We start from the raw sequence: 25,066 nt of genomic DNA on the forward strand, positions 1-25,066 counted from the left end.
ATCAAAACAATTCCGGGAGGCCCATGCTAACCTCTAAACCAAGTTGAGATGCAGAAAAAGAGTTGGCTACGGTCCTTTAGTCACACCTGTTAAATATTAGAACACAGATTGGTTGGACAAATGGTTTCAAAGTATATCCTTTACAAACCCTTCTATTTATGCTGGAACAAACAGATCTTAAAGAAATCTTACATCCATATCAAGAAGTATCCCAAACTCAATACAAAATTTCAGTTTAAAATCACATTTATATTCAAATATCCATATTAAAAACCTACAGACCCCACAGAATGCCGCCTTATGCATTTCGTGCCCATCGGTACTTAGTTGTAGGCAATTGTGTCCCCTTAGGTTCCAAGACACACTTTTAAGCACATAGTTACCCCACCCATGATGAAAAACACAATTGGTTAAAGGGAAACACAACTCCCCTCCATTCAAAGTGTTTAAAAAAAAACATTAAGAGGGTTTTGAGGTGGGTTCAGTGGTGGTTTGCTTTGAATGGAGGGGAGTGGTGTTGCTCCTTAACCAATTCCGTTTTTCTGGGTATGCATGGGATGTTTTCCATAACATCTACCTGCAAACATATGTCTAGTTCATTTATGCTTAAATGCCCCACACTCATGGTTTCTATATACAAATAAATGGAAAATATAATTATCAATTTTAATCACAATAACTAATTACCAGGATACGGACTGATCAGCCACAATAGAGGGTGAGGTTTCTCTACCACATCTTGAGCACTTTGATGAAAGTATTAAACCAGGGCATCCAACATATTTAGAAGTCTCTCTTCTGGTTGGCTTTACGGCACAGGATTGATTCTGGAGTGCAGCCTACATCAGAACCTCATATTGTATTGAATATAGAGTTGATAGTCATAGTGGTGATGAGTAATAATACATCTGAACACTAGGTATAATTAGAGAACTGTTAAAAATACACATTTTCTATTCCAAGAGCAGCTATAAATCCATTTTCTTTATTATTGTTCTCGAACTATTGTAGTCTTTGTAATGTTCTTCTTAGGGATAATTTGAGTTCCTGGTTCCTCAGAATGTAGATCACAGGGTTTAGAGAGGGAGTTAATATTGCATAAAATACAGACACCACTTTGCCCTCAACTAAATGATTGTTTGCATTTGAGCGAAAGTAGTTGAAGAAAAGAGTAGTGTAAAATATAGAGACCACAGTTAGATGGGAGGAGCAGGTGGAGAAAGCTTTGGATCTTGAGTGTTTTGAAGTCATTTTCAGTACAGTGGTGATTATAGGGATGTATGGGTAAAAGGTGAGTCCTAAAATACCTGCTCCATACGGTATTCCAAGGAGAAATATAAGCAATACATTGATGAATGTGTCACTACAGGAGGCCTCAAGCAACTGGGGCAGGTCACAAAAGAAACTTTGCAAAACATTTGGGAGGCAAAAGGTCATTTTAGTTAGGAAAAGAGTGTGAACCATGGAATATATTGCACTAGAAACCAACACACCTGATACAAACTGAACACAAACATTCCAGGTCATTATCTGCATGTAGTGAAGAGGCCGACATATGGCAATGTATCTGTCATAGGACATCACTGCCAGCACATACATCTCTGATAAACCAAAAAAGTAGAAAAAGAAAACTTGAGTTATACAAGCTGGTACAGAAATGATTCTTCTTTCTCTGAGTAAATCAAAGAGCATTCTTGGGGCAGTGACTGAGGAGTAACTCATATCCAGACATGCCAGGGTTCCAAGGAAGAAGTACATGGGGGTGTGGAGATGGGAATCAGTGAAGATCAGGAGAAGGATGAGAAGGTTCCCAGTCAGAGTTATAAGATAGATTTGAAGAAACACCAGGAACAGAGGAAGCTGAAGACTTGGAAGATCAGACAGACCAGCAAGAACCAATGTATAGACTGTTGTTTGGTTTTCCATTTTGCATTGATATTGCCTATAAATATTAACAGTGCCATAACAATGTAATACATTAGAATAGAGACTGAGACTGACCTTTGAAAAAAAAACATAAAAAAAAAGAAGGTGGAGACAGAGAAGACAGAGTGAACCTTCTCCCAAATGAAGGCAAATCTATAGAATCTCTTCATCAGTAGAACTACAGATGGAGAATGCGGGACCGTATGTGGAAGGAAAGAGCTTTATGTGACCTCAGAATCATAATTAGTGGCATGTCTCATAATAAATTATTGTTATTTTCTAACTGTGAGCAAATATCTGTTGTTTTTATCAGTTCACTTTGTGGAAAGAATTCAGGGATCCCCTTAATAAACATCAAATAAACATTTTTAAGAATACAATAAAATAAGTCCTACCTGGAATATGAAGAAAGCTTCTGTGATCAGTGAGAAACCTCAGCCATAAATACCTTTCCTTCTAAGCCTCCCAAACCCCCAGAGTCTGATTACATGTAACAGTTCCCAGGGGGCCATGCAGGCTTCTCAATTGGTTTCTATCCCTTCTATGGTTTGTTAAAGGGGAATTAACATTCAAATACTGGACTCAGCATAGCTCCACACATAGTGGGGCTCATTTATAACTGCCCTTGCCACAAGTTCAAGGGTAATAAATGGCACAAAAGTGTCCCAGTGTTCCTCTGCTTATCTAGTGCTGGATTTAAAGTGCAGACTAGCCTTGTCATTAGGGCAGGTGATAAATACAGGGCCCCTCAGGCACCGCCCGCAGCCACCCAACATTTATAAATCTGAATGACAATTTAAGAGAAAGTAGAGGGTGGAATGGGGAATGATTAAATGTCTCTCCATGCCCCACCCCATGAATATAGTGCAGCCATATTGGAAGGAAGAGACTTGGGCCATTCATTCAATGAGCTTTAGTTTTTATCCTATGACCAAATAGGGACCAATAAAACCAGTAGACTTCACGCAACAGGACAAGGGGTCTTGACAACATATCCCGGTCGCCATTAACCCTACCGCCCAGCAATGGGTCACTAATCCTGTAGAAATACAAAATCTTTTTCATCAATATTTTTGTGAGGTAGACAGTACAATTCCTGATACATGAACAGAAGCAAATATTCTCCTAAATAAGGCAAAAGTGCAAAAGCTAACAAGCGCCCAAAGAGAACAACTAAATGTACTTATTAGCCAATAAGAAGAGAATATTAAACATCTTCCCACTGCCAAATCCTCAGATCCTGACTGATTTAGCAATGAATATTATAAACCACTAGGGATACAAGTTACTAATATTCTTTCTGACTTATTTAATAACATTATTCCATAATACACAATCCTTTCTAATTTTAATGGGGCTTTCACTCACTATTCTAATCTCTAAACCAAAGAAAAATTGTGAGAATCCCTCATATCATCCTATCTCTCGCTTCAAAATCTTGGCTAAAATAATGGCTAATCTCCTTCAAAACATTATTTCTGCTTTACTCACAGAACTTCTGTTGGGCTTCGTCCAAGGAGGAAACTCTGTTAAACGTATTAGGGCAGCCATAGCTGTTACCATATTATCAAAACAATTCCGGGAGGCCCATGCTAACCTCTAAACCAAGTTGAGATGCAGAAAAAGAGTTGGCTACGGTCCTTTAGTCACACCTGTTAAATATTAGAACACAGATTGGTTGGACAAATGGTTTCAAAGTATACAAAAGTATACACACTACATGTCAACCCACAATACACAAGCTAAATGGGGTAAATATTACAAAATAATATGGGCAAAAGAACACATAACATACTGGGAAAATGTATGTCCCACTACCATAGGCTTCATAGTTACTTAGTTAAGTTGGAACTGCAAATTCCAAGGTCCTTGATAAAGGTCCCCCAGTGCGACCAAAATGTTGGAATTGGGAGTGCTGTTCCTCTCTATTCTTGTATAATTAATAATTGACCGAGCACCCAAATTTGGAAAGTGGTCTGAGTATGGACTTCACCTTATATATATATCTCAAATACTGAGCACTTCCTTTCCCACTATATTGGCAGAAATAAAACTTTATGGACATGTTTCTGGTTTCACAGTTAATTGATAAAAATCTAATGGTCTTCCTTTGAACAATAATACACAACCTAAATGGAGTAAATCTTACATAAGAACAAAAGAATTAATTACATTCCTGGGAATATGTCTCTCTTGCAACTACCATAGACTTTATGTTCTCAACTTGCGATCTACAGGTATGGGACCTGTTATCCAGATTCCTCGGGGACTGGGGTTTTCCTCATAAGAGATTCTGTCATTTGGATCTCTGTACCTTAAACACATTTTTATTCAAATATCCATATTAAAAACATACAGACCCCACAGAATGCCGCCTTCCGCGTTTCGTACCTATAATTACCAGGATACGGACTGATCAGCCACATTATAGGGTGAGATTTCTCTACCACATCCTTAGCATTTTGATGAAAGTATTAAACCAGGGCATCCAACATTTTTAGAAATCTTCTCTGTGGTTGGCTTTATGGCACAGGATTGATTCTGAAGTGCAGCCCTACATCAGAACCTCATATTGTATTGAATACGGACTTGATAGTCATAGTGGTGATGAGTAATAATACATCTGAACACTAAGTAAAATTAAATATCTTAAAAAACACATTTTTCCAAGACTACTATTACTACTACTATTCCAAGAGCAGCTATAAATCCATTTTCTTTATTATTGTTCTCTAACTATTTTAGCCTCTGTAATGTTCTTCTAAGAGATAATTTGAGTTCCTGGTTCCTCAGACTGTAGATCACAGAGTTTAGAGAGGGAGTTAATATTGCAAAAACTACAGAAGCCACTTTGTCCTCAACTAAATAATTATTTGCATTTGAGCAAAAGTAGTTGAAGAAACCAGTAGTGTAAAATATAGAGACGACAGTTAGATGGGAGGAGCAGGTGGAGAAAGCTTTGGTTCTTGTGTGTTTTGAAGTCATTTTCAGTACAGTGGTGATTATAGGGATGTATGGGTAAAGGGTAAGTCCCAATACACCTACTCCAAACGGTATTCCAAGGAGAAATATAAGCAATACATTGATGAATGTGTCACTACAGGAGGCCTCAAGCAGCTGGGGCAGGTCACAAAAAAAACCTTGCAAAAAATTAGAGTGGCAGAAGGTCAGTTTAGTTAAAGAAAGAGTGTGCACCAAGGAATATATTGTACTAAAGAGCAACACACCTGATACAAACTGAACACAAACATTCCAGCTCATTATCTGCATGTAGTGAAGAGGGCGGCAGATGGCAATGTATCTGTCATAGGACATCACTGCCAGCACAGATATCTCTGACACACCAAAAAAGAAGAAAAACAAGACTTGAGTTATACAAGCTGGTACAGAAATGATTCTTCTTTCTCTGAGTAAATCAAAGAGCATTCTTGGGGCAGTGACTGAGGAGTAACTCATATCCAGACATGCCAGGGTTCCAAGGAAGAAGTACATGGGGGTGTGAAGATGGGAATCAGTGAAGATCAGGAGAAGGATGAGAAGGTTCCCAGTCAGAGTTATAAGATAGATGAGGAGAAACACCAGGAACAGAGGAAGCTGAAGACTTGGAAGATCAGACAGACCAGCGAGAACCAATGTATACACTGTTGTTTGGTTTTCCATTTTGCATTGATATTGCCTATAAATATTAACAATGCCATAATAATGTAATACATTAGAACTGAAAATAACTGGGACTGACCTCTTAAAAATATACAAATGAGGGTAAAAACAGACAAAAAAACCCTTCTTTTTCTGAACATGAATAATAACAATGCCATAAAAATGAAGATGCAGACAGAGAAGTGAAGAAGTCTATCTGTAGTGCGAGAGCTCTAGGGAAGTATCTGTAGTATATCTGTAGGCGGGAATATGCCTAACGTAAAAAAGGGGTTGCTAAGGTATGGGCTTAAGAGAGAGCAGCATGTAAATGTAGTGGGTGTGATTGTGTTCTTGTACTATTAACATTCTCAGTTGTGACACCACTGATATTATATCAATAATGATTATGGACTCCAAACCCAAGATTGATCACACTAGTATTTGTATTTAGTCTTTGCCCTGTCTGCAAACCTTAGTCAATAATGAAGAACGTGCTCAGACATCACCAGGTGGTGAGAAATTACTTCATTCATTCAATAGAAAGATGGTTTGAGTTCCTTTCCAACAAGAATGTCTATTTATATATATTCTATATTTTTTTAAATAAAAGCAATAGCAAATTCATTTATCCAGTTTGTAATATTTAGGCCCACTTACATACACTTACTGCATAAATGGTTTGGTTTGGTTCTTTTTCTAAAAAATAGTGGTTTTTGTAAAGGCCCTGACCCTGCTACCAAATGAAGGCAAATCTATAGAATCTCTTCATCAGTAGAACTACAGGTGGAGAATGCGGGACCGTATGTGGAAGGAAAGTGCTTTATGTGACTCATTAGTCGACCTCAGAATGATAATTAGCGGCATGTCTTATAATAAATGATTGTTATTTTCTAACTGTGAGCAAATATCTGTTGGTTTTATCAGTTCACTTTGTGGAAAGAATTCAGGGATCCCCTTAAATAACATCAAATAAACATTTTAAAGAATACAATAGAATAAGTCCTACCTGGAATATGAAGAAAGCTTCTGTGATCAGTGAGAAACCTCAGCCATAAATACCTTTCCTTCTAAGCCTCCCAAACCCCCAGAGTCTGATTACATGTAACAGTTCCCAGGGGGCCATGCAGGCTTCTCAATTGGTTTCTATCCCTTCTGGGGTTTCTTAAAGGGGAATTAACGTTCGAATACTGGACTCAGCATAGCACCACACATTGCTAGGCAAGCGAAAACATAGTGGGGCTCATTTATAACTGCCCTTGCCTCAAGTTCAAGGGTAATACATTGCACAAAAGTGTCCCTGTGTTTCCCTGCACATCTAGTGCTGGATTTAAGGTGCAGACCAGCCTTGTTATTAGGACAGGTGATAAATACAGGGCCCCGCAGTCACCCCCTAACATATATAAGACTGAATGACAATTTAAGAGAGAGTAGAGGGTGGAATGGGGAATGATTCAATGTCTCCCCATTCTCCACCCCATTAATATAATGAAGCCATATTGGAAGGAAGAGACTTGGGCCATTCATTTAATGAGCTTTAGTTTTTATCCTAAGACCAAATAGGGACCAATAAAGTCAGTAGACTTCACGCAACTGGCCAAGGGGTCTTGACAACATATCCTGGTCGCCATTAACCCAGCAATGGGTCACTAATCCTGTAGAAATACAAAATCTTTTTCATCAATATTTTTATGAAGTAGACAGTACAATTCCTGATACATGAACAGAAGCAAATACTCTCCTAACTTAGGCAAAAGTGCTAACAAGCGCCCAAAGAGATCTAAATGTAACTATTACCCAACAAGAAGAGAATGTTAAACATCTTCCCATTGCCAAATACTCAGGTCCTGATGGATTTAGCAATGAATATTAAAAACCACTAGATATACTAATAGTTACTTATATTCTTTCTGATCTTTCCGTAATTTGGATCTCCACACCTTATGTCTACCAAAAGATTATGTAAACATGAAATAAACCCAATAGGGCTGTTCTGCCCCCAATAAGGGGTAATTATATCTTAGTTGGGATCAAGTACAGGTACTGTTTTATTATTACAGAGAAAAGGGAATCATTTAACCATTAAATAAACCCAATAGGGCTGTTCTGCCCCCAATAAGGGGTAATTATATCTTAGTTGGGATCAAGTACAGGTACTGTTTTATTATTACAGAGAAAAGGGAATCATTTAACCATTAAATAAACCCAATAGGACTGTTCTGCCCCAATAAGGGGTAATTATATCTTAGTTGGGATCAAGTTCAGGTACTGTTTTATTATTACAGAGAAAAGGGAATCATTTAACCATTAAATAAACCCAATAGGGCTGTTCTGCCCCAATAAGGGGTAATTATATCTTAGTTGGGATCAAGTACAGGTACTGTTTTATTATTACAGAGAAAAGGGAATCATTTAACCATGAAATAAACCCAATAGGGCTGTTCTGTCCCCAATAAGGGGTAATTATATCTTAGTTGGGATCAAGTACAGGTACTGTTTTATTATTACAGAGAAAAGGGAATTATTTAACCATTAAATAAACCCAATAGGGCTGTTCTGCCCCCAATAAGTAATTAGTAATTATATCTTTTTTTTTTTAAAAATTTTATTTTGCATATTTTATATTTACAAACAATTGAACAAGAGAAAAAAAAGAGTAGAGAGGAAAGGAGAGAAAAGCAGAAAAAAGAGGGGGGTGAGGCTAAGGTACCAGTTCTGGTTGCACAGGGCTAATGATCCTCCATAATCACCAAATTTATAGGTCCAGCCACGAGCCCCATACGGCATTAAATTTCTCCGGGCACCCTCTAGCTAGATAGGTCTGTTTCTGGCTGGGAAGGGAATCATCCACCAATTTCCGCCAAAATTGGAGAGGAGGAGGATCTAGAGACTTCCAGTGCATTAGAATGGATTTCTTAGCGTAGTAAAGCAGCTGCAAATAGCACTGTCTAGAGTAGGGGTGGAGGTGCAGGTCACCGGTTAGTCCTAGCGGACAGAGTTCCGGGGAGTGTATGTTTGGGAAGGCAAGCTTCTCATTAAGGAACTGTAGAACCTCCCCCCAGAATCTCTGTATCATTGGGCAGGACCAGAAAACATGGAACAGAGTGCCAACCTCACTTCTGCACTTGGGGCATTGGTCAGACACATTTTCATAAATTTTGGCCAGGCGGTAGGGGGTTAGGTACGCTCTGTTTAAAAATTTTATCTGAATGTATCTGTCCCTCATACAGATTGATATTTCTGTCACTTGCTTAAGGGCATCCGACCACATATCGTTGTCGAGCGCTGGGATGTCACTCTGCCATTTGATTTTGGCTTTCTGCAGAGGGGAAGGGCCTGAGGCAGACAGTATGGTGTAAAACCAGGAGAGAGGTTTGGACAGGTCCAGTCTGTGGAGATAGGTCTCCATGGTTGTTTGCGCTACCCATAGTGGCCTTGCGGGGAATTGAATACAAAAGGCATGGCGTAACTGCAGAAATCTAAAAAACATGTCTGGGGGGGGATTCACCTCTTGTCTGAGTGTGTCATATGTTTTGCATTCTGCCCCGGTAAGAATGTCCCCTGGGTAATTATATCTTAGTTGGGATCAAGTACAGGTACTGTTTTATTATTACAGAGAAAAGGGAATCATTTAACCATGAAATAAACCCAATAGGGCTGTTCTGCCCCAATAAGGGGTAATTATATCTTAGTTGGGATCAAGTACAGGTACTGTTTTATTATTACAGAGAAAAGGGAATCATTTAACCATTAAATAAACCCAATAGGGCTGTTCTGCCCCCAATAAGGGGTAATGATATCTTAGTTGGGATCAAGTACAGGTACTGTTTTATTATTACAGAGAAAAGGGAATCATTTAACCATGTAATAAACCCAATAGGGCTGTTCTGCCCCCTATAAGGGGTAATTATATCTTAGTTGGGATCAAGTACAGGTACTGTTTTATTATTACAGAGAAAAGGGAATCATTTAACCATGTAATAAACCCAATAGGGCTGTTCTGCCCCAATAAGGGGTAATTAGATCTTAGTTGGGATCAAGTACAGGTACTGTTTTATTATTACAGAGAAAAGGGAATCATTTAACCATGAAATAAACCCAATAGGGCTGTTCTGCCCCCAATAAGGGGTAATTATATCTTAGTTGGGATCAAGTACAGGTACTGTTTTATTATTACAGAGAAAAGGGAATCATTTAACCATGAAATAAACCCAATAGGGCTGTTCTGCCCCCAATAAGGGGTAATTATATCTTAGTTGGGATCAAGTACAGGTACTATTTTATTATTACAGAGAAAAGGGAATCATTTAACCATGAAATAAACCCAATAGGGCTGTTCTGCCCCAATAAGGGGTAATTATATCTTAGTTGGGATCAAGTACAGGAACTGTTTTATTATTACAGAGAAAAGGGAATCATTTAACCATGAAATAAACCCAATAGGGCTGTTCTGCCCCAATAAGGGGTAATTATATCTTAGTTGGGATCAAGTACAGGAACTGTTTTATTATTACAGAGAAAAGGGAATCATTTAACCATGAAATAAACCCAATAGGGCTGTTCTGCCCCAATAAGGGGTAATTATATCTTAGTTGGGATCAAGTACAGGTACTGTTTTATTATTACAGAGAAAAGGGAATCATTTAACCATTAAATAAACCCAATAGGGCTGTTCTGCCCCAATAAGGGGTAATTATATCTTAGTTGGGATCAAGTACAGGTACTGTTTTATTATTACAGAGAAAAGGGAATCATTTAACCATTAAATGAACCCAATAGGGCTGTTCTGCCCCAATAAGGGGTAATTATATCTTAGTTGGGATCAAGTACAGGTACTGTTTTATTATTACAGAGAAAAAGGAAATCATTTTTAAAAATCAGAATTATTTGCTTATAATGGAGTGGATATGGGAGGATAAAGGGTTTCCAGATCCCATACCTGTAATAAACTTGGACAAAAGGAATCAAGATGCCTGCCTTTGCAGATGATCTCACTCAATATATGGAAACCCTTAACACTTCCTTTATTCCTTTACCTATAAGCAGAATTAAACCTTTTCAGGGACATATCTGGGTTCACAATAAATCTGAAAAAGTCTGTTGGTCTTATTCTGAACTATAACACACAAGCTAAATGGGGCAAATATAACAAAATAATATGGGCAAAAGAACACATAACATATCTGGGAAAATGTATGTCCCACTACCGTAGGCTTCATAGTTACTTAGTTAAGTTGGGCTGAAAAAAGACCTATCAAGTCTTCCTAAAGTCTATCAAGTTCCACCCCTCTAAATGAACCCCCAGGACACAAATATACACATACAGTACTATCTATACACTTACATATATAAACTATATATACAAATAGCCATACTAACTGTAGATCTTAAGATAATAATAGCCTTGGATACTGTGTTAGTTCAAGAAATCCCCCACGCCACTCTTAAAGGCATTAATAGACTCTGCCATCCCAACATCACCCTGCAGAGCATTCTCCAACCTCCCCCAACCTCATCTTGAAGAACCCCCTACGCTGCTTCAAATGAAACCTCTGTTCCACTACCAGGAAATTGAAAGTTGGAAAGAGCACACTCTATCCTATATTGGTAGAACAAATATAATTAAGATGATAGCATATAGTGAATAGCACACATTCATTAACTACCAGGGTACAGACTGATCAGCCATGGAGAGAGTAGTAGACATGTAGCGAACTGTTCGCCGGCGAACTAATTCGCGCGAACATCGGGTGTTCGCGTTCGCGCAAATTCGCGGACTTTTGCCGATGTTCGCCACTTTGGGTTCGCCGCGTTTTTTTTTTGGCGCCGCGTTTTTTCTCCTTGGTTTTCCGCCGCGTTTTTTCCGCTTCGTTTTATCGCCTATGCATATACATAGGAATAGCTTGCGGTTTTTTTTTTGGCATTATTTTTTGGCGGTTTTTTTTTTTGCGTTATTTTTTTGCGTTTTTTTTTTTGGCGCTTTTTTTTGGCGTTTTTTTTACAAAGTATTTTTCAGAGAAATTTTTGCTTGATCCCCCTCCTGCATGCCACTGTCCAGGTCGTGGCACCCTTTAAACAACTTTAAAATCAGTTTTCTGGCCAGAAATGGCTTTTCTAGGTTTTAAAGTTCGCCTTCCCATTGAAGTCTATGGGGTTCGCAAAGTTCGCGAATATTCGCGAGTTTTGCCGAAAGTCCGCGAACGGGTTCGCGAACATTTTTGCGCGGGTTCGCTACATCCCTAGAGAGTAGTTACTCTACCAAATCCAGAACTTTGATGAAGCCACGGCATCAACATTTGTTGTAGTTGGCTTTATGTTACGGGATTGATTCTGGAGTAGAGTGGGAGGGTATAAGCCCTAATTAAAATGAGAGAACTGATAACACAACATTTTCTTTGATTTATTTCAAGAGCAGCTATAAACCCATTTTCTTTATGATTGTTCTGAAATTATTGAAGTCTCTGTAATGTTCTCCTTATGGATAATTTGAGTTCCTGGTTCCTCAGACTGTAGATCACAGGGTTTAGACAGGGAGTTAATATTGTATAAATTACAGAAGCCACTTTGCTCTCAACTAAATGATCATTTGCATTTGAGCGAAAGAAGTCGAAGAAACCAGTAGTGTAAAATATAGAGACCACAGTTAGATGGGAGGAGCAGGTGGAGAAAGCTTTGGCTCTCGTGTGTTTAGAAGTCATTTTCAGTACAGTGGTGATTATAGGGATGTATGGGTAAAAGGTGAGCCCGAAAATTCCTACTCCAAACAGTAATCCAAGGAGAAATATAAGCAATCGATTAATGAATGTGTCACTACAGGAGGCCTCAAGCAACTGGGGCAGGTCACAAAAGAAACTTTGTAAAACATTCGGGCGGCAAAAGGTCAGTTTAGTTAAGAAAAGAGTGTGCACCAAGGAATATATTGTACTAAAGAGCAACACACCTGATACAAACTGAACACAAACATTCCAGCTCATTATCTGCATGTAGTGAAGAGGGCGGCAGATGGCAATGTATCTGTCATAGGACATCACTGCCAGCACAGACACCTCTGATAAAATAAAAAGGAAGAAGAGGAAGATTTGTGTTATACAAACTTGTATCGGAATGATTTTTCTTTCTCTGAGTAAATCAAAGAGCATTCTTGGGACAGTGACTGAGGAGTAGCCCATATCCAGACATGCCAGGGTTCCAAGGAAGAAGTACATGGGGGTGTGAAGACGGGAATCAGTGAAGATCAGGAGAAGGATGAGAAGGTTCCCAGTCAGAGTTATAAGATAGATGAGGAGAAACACCAGGAACAGAGGAAGCTGAAGACTTGGAAGATCAGACAGACCAGCGAGAATGAATGCATAGACTATTGTTTGGTTTTCCATTTCACTTTGTTATTGCCTATGAATATTAACAACACCATAACAATGTAATACATTAGAACAGAACTTAACTGAGACTGACCACTCAAAAAGATACAAAAAATGTACCAACAGACTCTAGGTAAAGTATTCCTCTTTTTATGAAGGGTGAGAGCTCAAGGGAAGCAACTGTACTGTGTGTGACAACTGTAATGTGTGACATTTTCCATGTAGTGTGAAGGTCTTTGGGCAGGGATGTGCTTTGGTAGAAACTATGTTGCTGTGCTGTGACGTTTTGTGGTATGTAAAGCCCTGACCACAAATGAAGGCAAATCTATAGAATCTCTTCATCAGTAGATCTGCAATTGGAGAATGTGGGACCCTATGTGGAAGGTTAGTGCTTTGCTGTGACTCATTAAGTGACCTGCAAAGATAATTAATGACATGTCATAGACAATATTACCCTTAATAACATTATAGACAACCTTCTAAAATGGTGAGTAAATGTCTGTTGGTTGTTAGTTCACCTTATGGAAAGGATTCAGAAATCCGGTTTATTAACATCAAATAATATCTCCAGAAATACAGTAAATGTGTCTTACCTCTGATATGAAGAATATTTTTGTGATGAGTGAAGAAACCTCAGCCATAAATACCTTTCCTTCTAAGCCTTCCAAGTCTTGTGAGTCTAATTACAGTTCCCGGGGGGGCATGCAGACTTCTGAATTATTTTCTAACCCTTCTGTGGTTTATTAAAGGGGAATTCACATTCAAGTGGTGGCCTCAGCCTCAGCCTCAGCATAGACCCACACTTTGCTAGATACTGTGGGGCTCAATTATTTTAAGATTGTAATTTGATCCTGAGGAAGGATGCATTTCGCATCCATGCGAAATGCATGAGTAACTGGAATATGTCCTTGCTACTAGGGAATGGTTGATTTGGCCTTGATACCTCTTTCTTTTTGGTGAGAAAAACAACTTGAACTACACAGGTCTGGACTTGGATTCAAAATAAGGCCCAAACAGCCCCTCACCAGCCCTATAAATCAAGACTGTCTATGGCATCTAGAGCAGCCCCTCACCAGCCCAATAAATCAAGACTGTCTATGGCATCTAGAGCAGCCCCTCACCAGCCCAATAAATAGAGACTTTTTATGGCATCTTATTGAACCCACATATTGCAGTCCAGGACTGGAACTATACTATCCTATGGTAGGAGACATAGGGCCTGATTCACTAAAGTGCGATAAAATGTGTGCTATTTTTAGTGTGCGCTATAAATTTTACCGCGTCTTAATTTTGGCGATTTTTCGCACGATTCACTATAAGCATACTTGTGCTTTTTTTACGCGCGATATTGCATGCATTATTTAACTCGCGAAGACTGCGGTATTTGCCGGTACATGCGCTAAATTATGCACGCGAATAGTCGCCGCATATGAATGGTAGCATAGAAATAGTAGCATATAAATGGTAGCATATAAATAGTAGCATATAAATGGTAGCATATAAATAGTAGCATATAAATAGTAGCATATAAATGGTAGGTGCATATAAATAGTAGCCGTTAGTGATGAGCAAATGTGTTCTGGTTATCTTGAGTTAAAAATTAGCAAATCTTTCGAAATATCCATGAAACGGCAAAAATGTTGTGCGGGCAAAAAAATTGTTGCCCGTGACTATTATTTTTTGACGCTTGTATAATTTTTTCATGCGTTTTGCCATTGGCAGATTGTTTTGCGAAATGCATGAAAAAATCCGCCGCCAAAAAATTCAACGCACGTCCAAAAATTTGCTGCAAATCCATGCCTGCCGAAACATTTCATCACTTGTAGCCAAATATAAATAGTCGCGCAAATGAACGCACGCCATGTTAGCCATACACGCCAATACTTGTGGAAAATTACTGTATTAAAAATGAACATTTCGCTGCAAACTGGCGGCTGCGTCACTCTAGGGGAAACACAGACTTGAATAAATAACACTGCAAAGTCCATATTTTATTGCAAAAAACTCATTTACTGTACTTTTGTATAATTATCGCCTGCCTGTAGTAGGTGTTAATTTTGAGTAAAATTGAGTAAAAAGACACAGACTTGAATAAATAACACTGTAAGTCCATATTTTATTGCAAAAAACTCATTTACTGTACTTTTCTATCATTTTTTCGCCTGCCTGTAGTAGGTGTTAATTTTCGCATAGCCGAATGCGATATATAGCACGCAAAAGTAATAGTGAAAGCGTATTCTTTTCAGAGCAGAAATTAACGCATGCGGTAAAACTAGCGCGAGAAATACTGCATGCGAAAACGGCGATTTATCGCACGCGATAATACTATGGTGAATCGCGTGCAAATTATCGCGTCTTTTTTACCGCAAAAAAATGTGCGATAATTTTTATCTCACTTGTGAATCAGGCCCATAGATCCTTAGGGATATGTGTGCAGGCAAGTAGTGAGAATTCACTCAGCTTTCTCCACAATAACAATGTCCAGGAGACCCACACATGAAAAGTGCACAACTACCCCAGGATCAGGAGGTGACAGGTTTGAGGGTACTGGTCTTGGCCATGCTGCAATTTTGACTCCTTCTTCACTAACCCTGAAGACTACTGTCCACCAAGCCAACCTTGTTGGGTGGAAGTGTTGGTTGGACAGAGCAGTGGAGTGAAATGGCTGGGTCTGCCATTTTGGTCTGCCATTTTTACCATGTGCTGGGTCGTACCTGTGATTTTTGGGTTCTGCTTTTTCTTTTGGCCTGCAGGTCTTGCTGATCATATTTGAGTGGAGGTGTGGACTGTGTGGAGGTGATTTTGGAGATCAGCAGTCCAATAACCCAACCTCTTCTGCTGCTACTGCCCCACAACAACAGTAGCTCCTCCCACGAGCACACAGATAAGTTTGCTGACAATCTGCATTTTGAACTTGTACTCTACAGTGCATGGACCCTGATGTGGATTCTTACTTACAGGTATTCCTACTTATTAGGACCCATGATTAATGCCCTACGCAGTGGGAAAAGTGCCAAAAATAGGCAGCAATTGCCCATCTTTTTGCACTTTGTCTAGTGTGTGGGGAATTGTATGCTGAACAGTGGTCTTCTGCTGATAACAAACACTTCATCTATGCAAGTGCTTGGACTATCCAAGGTCTGCATATGCTGTATGTCGACATTGCCCATTGTCCTCCACCATAGACTTCTCAAGAACTGGTAGTCTTACATTATTGCCCAAGTTAGCTACTTCTACTACCCCCACTTTAACACTCTATACTATATTATTTCAACCTTACATGATATTCTTTTAATGTAGGGGTGAACACTAATGAGGGAAGAACTTTGCGCACAGCTTTAGGATGGACTGGCCCAGAAGAGCGACCTGCGTGTCTGTTACATCATCTGCATTCCAATACTGACTGCTGTGGTACTGAGTTTTAATTCTACCCGGGGCTGCTATTTAAGAATTGGATTGTTTGTAAAACTCAAATAAAAATAACAAATTAAAAAAAACAACTCATGTTTTGATAGTACATTGTATTGAATATAGAGAGGATAATCACAGAGAAGATGAGGATATTACACCAGAACCCCAACTAAAATGAGAGACTGTAACTTTTCTTTAATCTTTTTCCAAGAGCAGCTATAAACCCATTTGCTTTATTATTTTTTTAAAACTATTGCAGTCTTTTTTAATGTTCTTCTCATGGATAATTTGAGTTCCTGGTTCCTCAGACTGTAGATCACAGGGTTTAGAGAGGGAGTTAATATTGCATAAAATACAGAAGCCACTTTGCCCTCAACTAAATGATCGTTTGCATTTGAGCGAAAGTAGTTGTACAAAAAAGTAGTGTAACATATAAAGACCACAGTTAGATGGGAGGAGCAGGTGGAGAAAGCTTTGGATCTTGTGTTTGTTGAAGACATTTTCAGTACAGTGGTGATTATAGGGATGTATGGGTAAAAGGTAAGTCCCAATATGCCTACTCCATACGGTATTCCAAGGAGAAATATAAGCAATACATTGATGAATGTGTCACTACAGGAGATCTCAAGCAACTGGGGCAGGTCACAAAAGAAACTTTGTAAAACATTTGGGCGGCAAAAGGTCAGTTTGGTTAAAGTAAGAGTGTGCACCATGGAGTCTACTGCACTAAAAAGAAACACACCTGATACAAACTGAACACAAACTTTCCAGGTCATTATCTGCATGTAGTGAAGAGGGCGGCAGATAGCAATGTATCTGTCATAGGACATCACTGCCAGCACACATAACTCTGATGCAGCACAAAACAGGAAGAAGAAGACTTGAGTTATACAAGCTGGTACAGAAATCATTCTTCTTTCTCTGAGTAAATCAAAGAGCATTCTTGGGACAGTGACTGAGGAGTAGCCCATATCCAGACATGCCAGGGTTCCAAGGAAGAAGTACATGGGGGTGTGAAGATGGGAATCAGTGAAGATCAGGAGAAGGATGAGAAGGTTCCCAGTCAGAGTTATAAGATAGATGAGGAGAAACACCAGGAACAGAGGAAGCTGAAGACTTGGAAGATCAGACAGACCAGCGAGAACCAATGTATACACTGTTGTTTGGTTTTCCATTTCACTTTGATATTGCCTATAAATATTGACAATGCCATAAAAAGTAATAAATGATGATGACAAATGACAGGCCCACATGATACAGCTGATTACATTAGGTATAACTACATTGCGTATGTCTCCATATACTGCTCGTTCACTGTGTCTTTACGAATCAAACACATAGTTGGATTTTTGCTTCATGAAATGTAGGTGACCTTGTAGATATAGGGAGTCCCTGTTTGGTCTTAAAAGGGGGAGCTGTAATCACTACTCTCTCGTATGATAAGGGCCCCTTTTGTGTGTCCCACCGGGAAACCTATGAAATCCAGACACCTTCACAGCTCCTCCACGTCACAGCAATACTTTAGAAAGTAGCCTTTTCATATAGGCACCTCACAGTAAGTGGAGACAAACATGTCTGAATATATCGATCATTTTTTACAAATGTATGTAAAGAATTTACCCTCATATTTAAAAGACACCATTGACACAATCGACTTTGTAGGTAAAATCCCGTGGAAGCAAAATTATATATTGGGAACATGTGATGTAACTTCCCAGTAATAGATCATCAACAAGGTTTGGAAGCGGTAAAATACTTTTTAGACAAAGGTAGCCTATTGAATCAGAACCAAAGGGAATTTATAATGGAAGGGATTGAGTTTATACTCAATAAAAACTATTTTTGGTTTGAAGGGGATTACTTTCTACAAATAAAGGGTACCGCGATGGGTACTCGATTTGCACCAAGCTACGCTAACCTGTTTATGGGATATTGGGAAGAACAAGTAATTAACCCATATATGATTAATAATTCAGGTTTAGTAGCTTGGAAGCGCTATATCGATGACTGCCTGTTCATCTGGGAAGCAACTTTATAGAAAAATTAAATAAAAATCATTATAATATACACCTCACAAGCAATATAAGTAGAGTAAGTATTAATTTTTTGCATTTAGTGATCTTCCCACAAAATGGTAAATTAGAAACAGGTCTGTACCGTAAATAGATATGTAGCGAACCTCACAAAAAAAGTTTGCGAACCCGTTCACGAACTTCTGCCAAAAAGTGCGAACTTTTGCGAACTTTGCGAACCCCATAGACTTCAATGGGAAGGCGAACTTTAAAACCTAGAAAAGTCATTTCTGGCCAGAAAACTGATTTTAAAGTTGTTTAAAGGGTGCCACGACCTGGACAGTGGCATGCAGGAGGGGGATCAAGGGCAAAAATGTCTCTCAAAAATACGTTGTTGACACAGCGTTGCGTTTTGTGCTGTAAAGGGCAGAAATCACACTACATTTCTAAACTTGTGTAATAAACTGCTTTTACAAGGACTATTGGGTTACAGCAGATGAGATCAGCAGGAGAGCTGTCCCCAGCAGCTACATACAGAGCAGTAGAAAGTAGATTACTAGTCAGCAAAGCTACCTAAACTCTCCCTCAAATCCCTGCACAGCTCTCTCCCTATGCTAACTCATCAAGCACACACAGGCAGAATGTAAAATGGCTGCTGGGCTTCGGTTTATATATGGAAGGGAGTGGTCCAGAGGTGGTCCAGGAGGTTGAGCTGCCTGATTGGCTGCCATGTATCTGCTGGCTCTGGGGTGAGAGGTCAAAATTTGGCTCCAGCTAAGGCGAACCCAAAATTGCGAACTTGCGAACACCCGATGTTCGCGCAAATTAGTTCGCCGGCGAACAGTTTGCTACATCTATAACCGTAAACCCACTGACTGCAATGGTTTTATCCCTAATAACAGTTGTCACCATAGGAAATGGATGGATTAAGAGAAATTGTAGTTGTCCTATAGGGTATAGACTATGAAAAAGAATGTAATATCTTAATAAATCAATTTAAAGAAAAACGGTACTCGGAAGAAATAATAAAGCAAGCAAAGAATCGATATGATAACTTAGACAGAGTTCAGTTGTTGAATAAAAAAAAAGGAAGGAGAAACGGGAGAAAATGCATTGAAGACTATTCCTTTTATCACTACTTTTAACAGCTCTAAAGGCAAAGTAGAAAACATACTTAGAAGACACTGGTGTGAGGACAGGTTTAAATATAGGTGTTTAAGCGTCAGGCCTACTACAGGTATAGGACCCATTATCCAGAATGCTCGGGACTAAGGGTATTCCGGATAAGGGGTCTTTCCGTAATTTGGATCTCCATACCTTAAGTCTACTAAAAAATCAATAAAAAATTAATTAAACCCAATAGGATTGTTTTGCATCCAATAAGGATTATTTATATCTTAATTGGGATCAGTTGCAATGTACTGTTTTACTACTACAGAGAAAAAGGAAATCAGTTTTAAAATTCTGAATTATTTGATTAAAATGGAGTCTATGGGAGACGGGCTTTCCGTAATTCGGAGCTTTCTGGATAACGGGTTTCCGGATAAGGGATCCCATACCTGTAGTAGATTTGAGGCCTAAAACTAGCACAAATTACAGTAAAAGTTTATACATTTAAAATAAGTTGTTTTGTACACTTATGTAAGTTGTTTACAGATAAGGAATGATTAACTGCTACATGCCGAATCATATATCGTCACCCCATGCTATCGATGGGCCCCAGATGTCACGTGTTGTTATGGAAAGTCCAGAAACTTCTAGTATCACGCGTGGTCAAACGTGAGGAGAAGGTTCCCGAATGATGGACAGATAACAGGGGAACATTGGACTCTGATTGGACAATATTTGGGGGCAGTGGGGGCCTTTGGAAATCCCCCACTGAAGGGTATAAAAAGGCATGATAGAGTGTAAACAACTTGGAGGTTTTATGCACAATATTCCATTGTACATTGTCTCCCCATCGATGTAAAAGATTAAATCTCTTCTGATAACTGAAGAATGAAGTCTAGGTGGTGTTCTTGCATTGTTACAATATTTGTGGGCCTTACACTGGCATATTATCAAAAAAGACAAAGACCTCAGCGAACACCTAAGGGATCACCCACAGGTGATATATATATATATAAGAAGCCTCGAACTATTAAACAGATGTTGGTCCCTAGTTGTCTCGCGGAAAACATTGAGGAGCCACAAACTTTTTTTCCAAAACAAGGACCCAAAAGGCCTACTATAAATGTACTAAATGTAAGGGATGCAAGACATGCAAAAATCAGAAAAAAGGAATTTCTTCATATAAATCAAATGGAACACGTGAAGAGTTCCAAATTAAAGATACGATAACATGTAATAGTAAAAATGTTGTTTATTTATTGGAATGCCCCTGTTGGCTACAGTATGTAGGAAGGACTAGCAGAAGTTTAAAAATTCGAATACGAGGAAGGAAGGGTTTGGGTTCCTAGAGCACTGGGCTGACTTTTCCTTGGGGTACAATCTATACAGCCCTGACGGATTGCACCTCAATGGAAGGGGGTCTACTGTGCTAGGGGAGAGAATGGTTAAGAGGCTGGAGAAGTGTTTAAACTAGACAAGGGGGGGTTGGTAAGCTAGATTCTTATGGGAGAGCTAGTGTAGATGGGGCAGTGGGACCAGTAAAGGGTTGTGGGGGAGGAGTGAGGGGGGCATATAGTTTATCAGATAAGGAGCTTCCATTGTTACAAGGGAAACAGACTAATTTTCACCTTAGCTCTAACTGTCCTTTAGCTAATGTAAGCATCAGAGGAAGAAGTAGTAATCTCCGCTGCATGCTGGGTAATGCGCGTAGCTTGTCGGGAAAAATAGGGGCGCTGCAGGCTATTGCATGTATTGAAAATTATGACTTAATTGGTATCACTGAGACCTGGTGGGATGAAAAATGCGACTGGGCTATGAATTTAAATGGGTATACGCTTTTTAGGAGGGACAGAGAGATTAAAAAGGGTGGAGGGGTTTGTCTTTATGTAAAGTCAGATTTAAAGCCATGTAATAAAGACATTACCAATGAAAACGTTGAATCTCTTTGGGTAGAAATTTCAGTAGGGCTGAAGGTCACAAAGAAAATGATCATTGGTGTATGCTATAAACCACCCCGTATAGATGAGGGGGATGAGGCCCAGCTACTTTTGCAAATGGAGGAGGCTTCAAAATTGGGTCAAGTTGTTATTATGGGGGACTTTAATTATCCGGACGTTGACTGGAGTAATGGGGTGGCTAAGTCAGAAAAAGCTAGTAGGTTTGTAAATATGCTAAATGACAACTTTTTATTTCAGGTGGTTCAAGAACCCACTAGGAATGATTCTATTTTGGACCTGGTGATATCTAATAATAATGAACTTATCTCTAACATTTGTGAGGGTGAGCATTTGGGGAACAGTGATCACAACATGGTCTCCTTTGAGATAATGCTACAGAGACAGCTCTATAAGGGAGAAACTAAAACGCTCAATTTTAGACGTGCAGACTTTGCCAGTATAAGGGCATCTCTGCAATGTGTCAACTGGGAAAGGCTTTTCATGGGGTTAGACACAGAAGGAAAATGGAACATCTTTAAAACATTGCTTTGCGGGTATACACAACAGTATATTCCCCTTGTAAGCAAGGAGAGGCATCGCAAAGCAAAACCTTTATGGCTGAATAAAAGAGTTAGGGTCGAGGTTGGTAATAAAAAACGTGCTTTTAAAGCATTCAAGTTAGCTGGGACAGCGGAAACTTTCATCAGGTACAAGGAAGCAAATAAAGCAGCAAAAAAGCTATCAGGCAGCTAAAATAGAGATGGAAAGGGATATTGCAGCTAGGAGTAAAAAGAATCCAAAATTATTTTTTAATTATGTGAATAGTAAAAAAATGAAGCAAGAAGGGGTGGGAACTTTATTATCACGGGGGGGTACGTTGGTTGATGAGAACGGGGAAAAAGCTGAAATTTTTCATCTGTCTATACATCTGAGGAGCCAGGTAATGAGGGCTTCCCTTTTAATATGCCCAGTGCTAGTAATTTAGCTACTGACGCATGGGTCACTCGGGAGGAAATTCAAAAGAGACTTGAACATGTAAAGGTAAACAAAGGTCCAGGGCCGGATGGGATTCATCCCAGAGTATTAAATGAGCTGAGCGCTGTGATTGCCAAACCTCTTCACATAATTTTTCAGGATTCATTGAGGTTTGGCATGGTGCCGAGAGACTGGCGGATTGCTAATGTGGTGCCGTTATTTAAAAAGGGATCTCGTTCTCAGCCTGAAAACTATAGGCCTGTTAGTCTGACATCAGTAGTAGGAAAGCTTCTGGAAGGGGTAATAAGGGATAGGATAGTTGAATACATTGCAGTTCACAATACTATTAGTTTGTGCCAGCATGGTTTTATGCGTAACAGATCTTGCCAGACTAATTTAGTTGCCTTTTATGAGGAGGTGAGTAGGAACCTTGATGCTGGAATGGCAGTTGATGTCATCTACTTAGATTTTGCTAAAGCGTTTGATACAGTACCTCACAGAAGGTTAATGATCAAATTAAGGAATATTGGCCTAGAACATAATATTTGTAATTGGATAGAGAACTGGCTGAAGGATAGAGTACAAAGAGTGGGGGTAAATGGAACATTTTCTAATTGGACCAGTGTGGTTAGTGGGTATCGCAGGGGTCAGTCCTTGGGCCTTTGCTTTTTAACTTGTTTATTAATGACCTGGAGGTGGGCATAGACAGTATTGTTTCTATTTTTGCTGATGACACTAAATTGTGCAAAACTATAAGTTCCATGCAGGATGCTGCCGCTTTGCAGAGCGATTTGACAAAATTGGAAAACTGGGCAGCAAACTGGGAAATGAGGTTCAATGTTGATAAGTGCAAAGTTATGCATTTTGGTAGGAATAATATAAACGCAAACTATCTACTGAATGGTAGTCTGTTGGGGGCATCCTTAATGGAGAAGGATCTAGGGGTTTTTGTAGATCACAAGTTGTCTAATGCCAGGCAGTGTCATTCTGTGGCTACTAAAGCAAATAAAGTGCTGTCTTGTATAAAAAAGGGCATTGACTCAAGGGATGAAACATAATTTTGCCGCTTTATAGGTCCCTGGTAAGGCCTCACCTTGAGTATGGGGGGCAGTTTTGGGCTCCAGTCCTTAAGAAGGATATTAATGAGCTGGAGAGAGTGCAGAGACTGCAACTAAACTGGTAAAGGGGATGGAAGGGTTAAGCTATGAGGTGAGACTGTCGAGGTTGGGGTTGTTTTCTCTGGAAAAGAGGCGCTTGCGAGGGGACATGATTACTCTGTACAAGTACATTAGAGGGGATTATAGGCAGTTGGGGGATGTTCTTTCTTCCCATAAAAACAATCAACGCACCAGAGGTCACCCCTATAGATTAGAGGAAAGGAGCTTCCATTTGAAGCAGCGTAGGTGGTTCCTCACGGTGAGGGCAGTGAGGTTGGGGAATGCCCTTCCTAGACATGTGGTAATGGCAGATTCTGTTAATGCCTATAAGAGGGGCCTGGATGAGTTTTTGAACAAGCAGAATATCCAAGGCTATTGTGATACTAATATCTACAGTTAGTACTAGTGGTTGTATATATAGTTTATGTATGTGAGTGTATAGATTGGTAGGTGGGGGTTAGGTGTGCTGGGTTTACTCGGATGGGTTGAACTTGATGGACAATGGTCTTTTTTCAACCCTATGTAACTATGTAACATATTAGAAATATAAAGGTCGGTTTGGCCACTCATAGGGCCTTATTCACTAAAGTGTGATAAAAATTATTGCACGCTTTTTTTGCGTTAAATAAGGTGCGATAATTAGCGCGCAATTCACCATAGTATTATCGCGTGCGTTAAGTCGCCATTTTCGCATGCGGTATTTCTTGCGCTAGTTTTAACGCATGCGTTAATTTCCGCGCTGAAAAGTATACGATCGCATGATTCACTGTAACTTAGGCGCGCTAAATATCGCATTCGGCTATGCGAAAATTAACACCTACTACAGGCAGGCGAAAAATGATAGAAAAGTACAGTAAATGAGTTTTTTGCAATAAAATATGGACTTACAGTGTTATTTATTCAAGTCTGTGTTTCCCCTAGAGTGACGCAGCCGCCAGTTTGCAGCGAAATGGTCATTTTAAAAATATACAGTACTCTAGCGGGGAATATGTTGTCGCCAAAATATACAGTACTCTAGCGGGGAATATGTTGTCACCAAAATATACAGTATAATAGTGGTAAAAATTTAGTCGCGATATTATACAGTACAATAGCGGTAAATATTTAGTCGCACAAAATACATTACTAGGTATAATAATTATAGAAAAGTACAGTAAATGAGCTTTTGCCAATAAAATATGGACTTTGCAGTGTTATTTATTCAAGTCTGTGTTTCCCCTAGAGTGGCGCAGCCGCCAGTTTGCAGGGAAATGGTCATTTTTAATACAGTAATTTTCCACAAGTATTGGCGTGTATGGCTAACATGGCGTGCGTTCATTTGCGCGACTATTTATATGCGGCTACAAGTGATGAAATGTTTCACCAGGCATGGATTCGCAGCGAATTTTTGGACGTGCGGCGAATTTTTCCGCAGCAAATTTTTTCATGCGTTTCGTAAAACAATCCGCCAATGGCAAAACGCATAAAAAAAATCCGCCACTCGAAAATTCCCCGCACGTCCAAAAATTGACAAAGGCTTCAAAAAATAATACTCACGGGCAACA

The sequence above is a fragment of the Xenopus tropicalis genome, chromosome 9 (assembly GCF_000004195.4).
Source record: "Xenopus tropicalis strain Nigerian chromosome 9, UCB_Xtro_10.0, whole genome shotgun sequence".
NCBI classification, from domain to species: domain Eukaryota; kingdom Metazoa; phylum Chordata; class Amphibia; order Anura; family Pipidae; genus Xenopus; species Xenopus tropicalis.